The sequence below is a fragment of the Tenrec ecaudatus genome, chromosome 9 (assembly GCF_050624435.1).
Source record: "Tenrec ecaudatus isolate mTenEca1 chromosome 9, mTenEca1.hap1, whole genome shotgun sequence".
NCBI lineage: Eukaryota > Metazoa > Chordata > Mammalia > Afrosoricida > Tenrecidae > Tenrec > Tenrec ecaudatus.
In genome coordinates, this window is record NC_134538.1 from 96,599,568 (window position 1) to 96,607,871 (window position 8,304).

Here is an 8,304-nt window from a genome sequence, read left to right on the forward strand (position 1 = left end):
ATCAGACTGATAGCTTCAGTCGTTGATCTTCATCAGCAAATGCTTCACGTCTTCTCATTTCAGCAAATAAGGCTGTGCCATCTGCATATTACAAATTGACACAACCTTATTCCAATCCCGATGCCAACTTCTTCACACAGTCCAGTTTCCCGCCTGATTATTTGCTCAACACACACTGATTTGTGTAGTTAATAAAAATTGGTTTATATATAGATTCTTTACTTTGCTTTACTCTTTCCTTTTCAACATCTGTAGATTTTAGCTCTACATTTTTAAGCTATTTGTTTACTCAGATATTCTTTTAATCAAGGAATACTCACAGTTTACATATTTAATAATGACATTATTTAATTCCTGAGATAATGTAACACTATTACAAAGTTTGACTTTAAACAATTACTCATAGGCTTATTTCCACTTTTCATTTTTTCTTTATGTATCATATATAACTGTGATATTAACACTGTTAATAATGTATTGAATATTTTCCTCATGAGGGAGGGGATGGGGGAGGATCATGATAAAGATGTGGTCAGAACTTGACATGGCATGGATATATTTGGATGAAGAGGAATCCGATTTTCTCTTGGATCTTTGAACATAGGGAGTAACTTCTACCAGATGGAATTATTTAAAATAACCTTTCTGCGTCAAGACTACAAAGCATAGTAATCTTAAAGAGAGATCGAAAACCCATTTTATTTAGCATCAGTGAAATTATCTATGATATATTTAAACCTAAAAACGCACTTCGGACACGAATGTGACTGTGTATGCTTGCTGTTTGAGTGTTGTTATTAATAGTACCTCCTTACATTCCTCCAGTTGAAGAGTGAACTATATGACCGCCTGCATCTCGCTGCTATCCAGTCAACTATGACTGATAATGACGGTATGGGCAGAGTTGAACTTTTTCTATGGCTTCTGAGGCTACATGTCAAGCTTTCAGAAGCAGAAAGCTGTAATTACCTTCCTCCTGCAGAGGGGCTGGGTGTTTGAACTGCTGGCCTTATGGTTAGTAGTCTAACTCATAGCCCATTATGCCACTCTTTGATCACTTACCTAGTCGGCATTTAAAAATTGTTAATATATTCTTCAGTGTTCCAGTTTACTTTTTATATGGTTATCGTTTAAATAATGGTAAATCCTTTCCTATCAAAGTCATTGGGCCTAAAATTACTATGATAAAATTAAGTCATTTATCTATTCAATCAGAAAGTATCTTTTGAGTACTTACACGTTTCAGCATTATCTAGGGGCTGGTAAAACATGAAGAAAACGATTCGAGTGTGATAAACACATGCCTGGATAGTACGTTTAGGCAATGATAAGCAACATTAGCAAAACTATGTGATCAAAACTGAGGTCTTATGGGAGAAGGTAAATATATTTGGATAAGGCAAACGTCTTTCTAACATGATATTAGAGAAAAAAGTAAATGACCTGAGGAGGAGTCTCCTACAGTATCTTAGTGAAGGATATTCCAGAAGAGGGAGCGCCAAAGCTTTATTTGTTTTCTTCACCATATCAAAGATGTGGTGAAACATGGGAAGTTACTCATTCTAGAATAGTAAGTAGACCAAAATAAGTCTTTTCTTGCTTCCTGAATTATCTCTTGAATGTGAGGAAAAGAAGAAAGGCCATTTTAAGAGATAATAAAGTGCTGAGCTTGCAAGTTGCAAGTTCCGTAGTGTGTTAGTCTGGGTAGACTGGAGAAACAAATCCATGGACACACATATGTGTATAAGAAAGAGGTTTATATACAAGAGCAATTACATGGAGAAAACATCCCAGCCCAGTCCAGATCAAGTCCATAAGTCCGATATTAGCTCATATGTCCGATATCAATCTATAAAGTCCTCTTCACACTCACGAAACACATGCAATGAAGCCAAATGCAGGATGATCACAAGCCAGTGGGTAGAAAGTCTTTGGGTCCAGTGGCCTTGAAAGCATCTCAGTGCTGGCAGGGGTCTCTCTGTGGCTTCTCTGGCTTCAGCTGTCTGGTTGCATCCATGTGGCTTGTCTTCTGCAATGTCTCCCAGGAAGTAGCAGAGAGAGAAAGAGAGAGAGCATTATCTTCCGCCTCCAAGGAGGAAGTACCAGATTTCCCAGAATTCTCAAGAGAAGCCTATGCCCACACAGAAGTCTCATTGACTGTCTCCAGATTGACAGCCTAGACTCCACCCCTGCACTCTGAATCCTTAATTTGAAACCAGATTGGGTGACTACCACGGGGAGTTTGAATCTGGTAACTATTGTGTGGGAGAAAGATATAGTAGTTGATGTCCATAAAAATTACAACTTTGGAAACCCTGTGGGACAAGTTTCCTCTGTCTTTAAGGCTGCTGTGGAGCCCTGGTGCCATAATGCTTATGGATTGGGCCACGAACAGCATGGTTACTAGTTCAAAGCCACCAGCCACTTGAAGGGAGAAAGATGGGATTTTTTGTTCCCATAAGGGGTTACAGTCTCAGAAACTGACAGGGGGCGGTTCTATCCTGTTTTTACATGATTACTATGGGTTGGAATTGACTGGATGGGAGATTAGCTGTTTGTTTGATTTTTAGGATTGCAATGACTCAGAATCAACCCAACTGCATGTGTTTTGTTTGGTGAGTTTTGTTTTTTTAAAACAAGAGGTTATAGTAGTTTGGACTGTAGTGGTTGCTACTAAACTGTAATCTAGTATTCACAAATGTAATTTCATTGATTATACTTGGTCCTTACTTCTACTTTTTCCATGATCATACTCTAAACCAAACCAAATCCACTGTTAAAGACTTGATGCTGATTCATAGTATCCAAGGGCAAGGTAGAACTGCTGCATAGACTTCCTTATGAATTGAGCCGCTCACTGCAAGGTCAGCAGTTCAAAACCACCAACTGCACTGCAAGAGAAAGAGAAGGCTTTCTACTCCCATAGAGAGGTGCCATCTCTGGCACCCATAGGGGCAGTTCTTCCTTGTCCTAAAGGGTTGCAGGGTTGGTCTGAGTAGGACTTGGCTCGGTGGCAGTGAGTTTGGAACCTTTGGGGAAGCAGGCTGGCACATCTTGACCTGACAGAGAGGCTGTTGGGTTGGCACGACCAGCCTTTTGATTAGCAGCCGGGTGATTATTGCTGAGCTTCCCTATAGCACCTTCATCACCACAATACTCAACTAAAATGATTCTGCATCCAAGACTAAGATACTGCTCTATATTTTTCATCTCTTCCTGTCTCTTTCAGCAGCTTAAAAAATGTTTTCAGACCATCAGACGAGTACTCAAAGGCCTTTGCTGACATCTCAAGATCCTTCGGTTTGCTCCCATTAAATTGATCAAAATTTACATCATACTTATTAAAGTGCACACCCTCCTTTCTGCTCAAAGTGTCACACTATGTCTACATTGTTTTCCTCTTCACAGCCAAATAATGCCTGTCTTTCAAGATTGACCTTTGTCTTGAAGGCATACCATTTGAAACATGGGCCACCTAATAATGATAAGAATAGATCCAAGGCCCATTTATATGTTTTATGCCCTTTAATAATGTCACAGTTTCCTATCACTACTATAAAAATTGCCATGAACTTAGTGACTTAAAATAACACAGATTTATGCTGTCATTGTTCTGAATATCCCCAAAGTTGGAAATGGTTGTCACTGGATTATTTCTGGAAGTGCAGGAGACGTTTCCCTTTACAATATTTTGGAGACTACCAGATTTCCTTGCTCCTGGCCCCTTCTTTGAACTTCAAAGACATGACATCTTCAAATCTCTCTGCATGACCTTCTTTTGTCTCCTTCCATAGCAGGGAACCTGCTTAGATAATGCAGGATACTTTTTCTATTTTAAAGTCAGATGATTAAGAGCATTAAATCGTGATCCACAGGCAACATAACATATTCAAATGGAATATTATGTAATATGCCAAATGCATTTGTGTTGCTAAAGATGAAGAACAGTGTTCCAACTCCTCTCATGTGGATCTATTATTCAAAATATTGTGATGACTTTATAATCTTTGCCAAATCCTAGCCTTAATACTCAATCAACATTCACCTTTACAAAAGAATTCATTCAATATACAGAGATAAGATATTTGATACTTCTTTATCCCTGTTATTAATATGAAATTGTAAATTAGGGATATAAAAGTACATCACTGAACTTTAAGAACTACTGAGATTTATTAAGAGAAATTTAAAAACAACACATATACAAAATGTTCTGACTATAGCATTTAAAAGAATAAACATTCTTTTAGTATAGGGAATGAAATTCCATTTTCTGGCTTTTTTATTTTAACATAATGTTTTAATGTGTATGTTTGTTTTTCAGCTGTAGCTAGTTATTCTCAAATAAGATATTTTTATTATAAACTAAGAACTTTGCTTTTAAATAACTTCTCATGTATAAAAAAATTCATTTTCCACTCAGACATGAATGTTGCAAAATCTAACATCACCTGATATATTAATAACGTTTGTTTCTTTGCATACACCTTAAATACCACTTAGGGAAGGCCTCACCTCAGCAGGGGACAGTTTCACAAGATTGGAAGAGAGAGAAAAGATCATTCCGTTGCACATTTCACATGCCATATACTGTCCTAAGGTTACCTGAAATCAACAGACAAGAATAATAAGCAAACTTTACTGGAAATTCAAGTAAAGACTTTAGGGGGTGGTGAGAGTGGGGTTGGGAGGTGGTATGATATATATGTTTCCAAAAAGTAGATTACGCTTTTGTTGTTAGGTAACTGGTTCAAGCAACCTGACATTGGGTGGAGATGGGGAGTGGGTTGGGACAAAAACCACTTAATAATCTCTCCAATGGGAGAATTCCCTGGTGCTATGTTCCTAATCAGACACTTTTGACTAGTTCCTACTCACCCTAGGGGATCCAGGCCATGGGCTATAAGGTACTGGGATTTTAGATTCTGTCCAGTTGAGGTACACAACCACCTTCATGGGCGACACCAAAATGATTCACTGTGGAAACCCTCCTAAACAAACTGGGCTTAATATAAAACTCACCTGGAGCTGACTTAAGCACCTGGCATATTTCCGTGGGGTTCAGGCTAAAACGCTCTAGTGTGAGAAGAAGCAGAAGACTGGTCTCCTAAGGTTATGGACCTCATGGTCATCAGACTTTCTTTCTGATTTCTTGCTTTGGGGATACCCAATGCATGGTGGCCAGTCTATTTACTATTTTCATGTTCTATTCGCTTTTTTATGACATTTATTATTCTGATAGGCACATTTATACCTATGTGAATGAGTGTTATTGAAAGTTTGGTCCTACTGTTTGTGCAAATAGTGTCCAGTCACTTAACTTTTTAATCTGCACAGATCAGCGATTTATGTATTGCAGTCTGAAAAGCTAGCCTATCCAAGTCTAATTTCCTTGTCTCAACAGTGTTTTAAATGCTATACCATTGGTTAAATTAATGACCCTCTCAATAGAATTCCCTTATGACAAGAGGATGACTTCGATCATTCTCTATCACAGAATGACAGTGACGGCCCCAATGGGGACCAGAGCCATAGATGAACCCTAGATGTCTATGAGTGGATTTGGGGCTTACACCGAATCACAGCCCTAATCCAAGAAAAATTTGTTCCTATGACTGGACCCTACTAGATACTCAACCTCCTACAGAGATCACTGAAGATATGGTTGCTATAGCAAAGTGTGAAGAAACCAGGAAGTGCTTCAATATCAAAAGGCTGTGGAGTCTTAAAGCTTGCCTTAAAAGAAGCAGCCATCTAAATGAAGCACCAACTAAGTGCACATGGAAGAACCACACTGACCGGTGTGATTCAAGGACTGTAAATAATAAAATCCAAATATGAAGGAAAGAACAATATCGAAGCTTAAATTTTGAACCCCCAGTTTGTGGAAGGCGATGGATGGCAGGGGAAGGTCAAAGTCACTTGTTGGGCCCCTCCATGAGTTAAACCTCTGGCAGATCCTCTCTGACCCCAGTCCAGGCACGTGGATAGGCTTGGGAGCAGACCGAGAGCACTGCAGGGACAATAATGGCAGAGATATGAAGTTAAAGTGTAATACTTTATCATTCAATTTCCTTCCGGACCCATTTTAAAGTCGTTTCCATTTTTAATACTTTCTCCCCCTTTTTTTTTTGCAATTGAAATTTACCTGTTTTGTCCCTGTTCGTATTTTTGTTTATTTGGTTGTTGTTTGTGTTTTGTATGGTTTTCTGTATATGAGCTCTGAGATTGGCATATGTATACAGACAATACCTGGATGGATAATTACCTGAGGGCGTGGCAGGGGAGGTCTGGGGCCGCACAGGGAGCTCCGTATGGTTAATATGAGGAAAAAGAAAATGTTCTGAAATTGATTGTGGTGATGGTTGAACCACTCTTAATATCATTGAACTACTAAATTGTATACTTTATGAATTATAAGCCAAGAGAACTCTTAAGAAAACAACTTGTATTTCAAAGCCAATTATAACACATGGTCAGAATTCTTTTCTCTTTACTCTTCAGAACTGTCTCTATGTTATATAGCATAATTGACACTTCAAAAACACTCCTCCATTAATCTGTTTTAAAATGTCAAATTAATAATACATTTTTGTTAGTACGGAAGAAAAGAAAAAGTCTTCCCAGAATGACTTGGGATGACTCCGATGAAGAACTAACAACTTGAGCGAGGTCAACTGAAGGGGTATCCAAACAGTTTCAGAGACCTATTGGAAGAGGCAGAGTGTTCTTACAGAAAAGTGTTACAACTCATAAATATGGGCTGGATCCACTCCTTTTAGTTATAATACAAGAAGGTGCCTTTGGGTCTCTAAGTAATGAAAAATCATTTACTTTTAAAGTGTATAGAATGGTTATAAAAATCAATGGTATGAATGCATTGTTAAAAAATGGAAGTCCATTAAATTCCTTTCTTTTCATGTCTTGTCGTTTTCAAGAAGCAAAATGAGACTCTGTAATAGGTTCTGTGAAGGACATAATTATAGTAAATTAAATCCAAGTCATTGGGAAAAAATTTCCTCCTTCAGAAGTTTTCACTCCAGGAAAATAAAAAAGTACTAGTCACAGATTTAAAAAACTCATTAATAAGTGCTCAAAGGGACAAACCAAAATAATATAATGGCTAATCGAAGGTGGGAGAAGGAGCTTACCAAGCTAGAATAGGACAAAAATAATTTGTGATAGAGCTGGAACTTTTATTGGATATTTTAAAATATTAGGATAATAAATGGTAGATGATTTGAAAGGGTGAGAGAGAAAAAGGCTGGCCAAAATGTGCATGAGACACAGGCTTTATCTTCCCAGGCGAGTGGGGCTTGTAAAGACTGGCGTAGAACTCAGACAAGGAGCGGGAAATGGTGGGACCTAGGCATGTAGTTCCAGACTGGTGATTGGGCTTTATCCTTTCGGTAATAGCAATCCAGACAGTTTTTGTTCAAACGATAAAAAAGTGTTACATTAAAAGATATTTTATTTCATATATATATATATATATATATGGTTTGGGCCAGGGCAGAATTTTATGTTGGAGACCAGTAAAAGATCAGCAGGGAGCTAATGTTTTAGCTAGAGAAGTAAACATATAAATATTTGCTTAAAACATTTCACAAAGAATATGATGCTATTGGAACGCTAATTAAACATGGCTCCTAATAAATGAGGAAGGGTCAAAAGATTACATTAAGAAGTCTCCAAGAAAGAGATCCTGAATAAGAGAAAGAGAGAGAGAGAGAGAGAGAGGAGTGAATCCCAAGAATTTAACCCTGAGGGGCATTTGGCCTTACTTTATCCTAGAGGAAAAGGAACTAGCTAGATAATATTGTCCAATGAACAAGGTAATAACAATTAGTAATATTAATAGTGGTGAGAAAAGACTGAAATCCACAGTATTGGTTACAACATAAATTATTTCAAAATAGTCACTGAAAAATATCAGGAACTGTCAAATAGATGATGGACAGCTTTCATAAATGAAAAGGAATAGAAGGAGGCTATGAGCTGTGTTTCTTCACCATCTAGTGTCAGGACCCCTGTGTGATGTGGGTTCGGAGTCAGGGAGCTAACAGCTCCAGGGTAGTTCTGTCCTGTCGTAGGGCGCCACTATGGGAGTCCACTCGGTGGCAACACGCAAGGGAGAAATCAAGTGACACCGGTTTATAATTGTTCTGTTCAGAACATATCTCCCTCCACCGCAGCGAACACTTAGCACTGACTTAGAAAAGTGCCCTCTGCTGCAGATCTCCGAGCCCCTATTCAGAAGCTGTCGCTCGTCTCCTGAAGGCTGCCTCTTTCATTTCCAGTGGA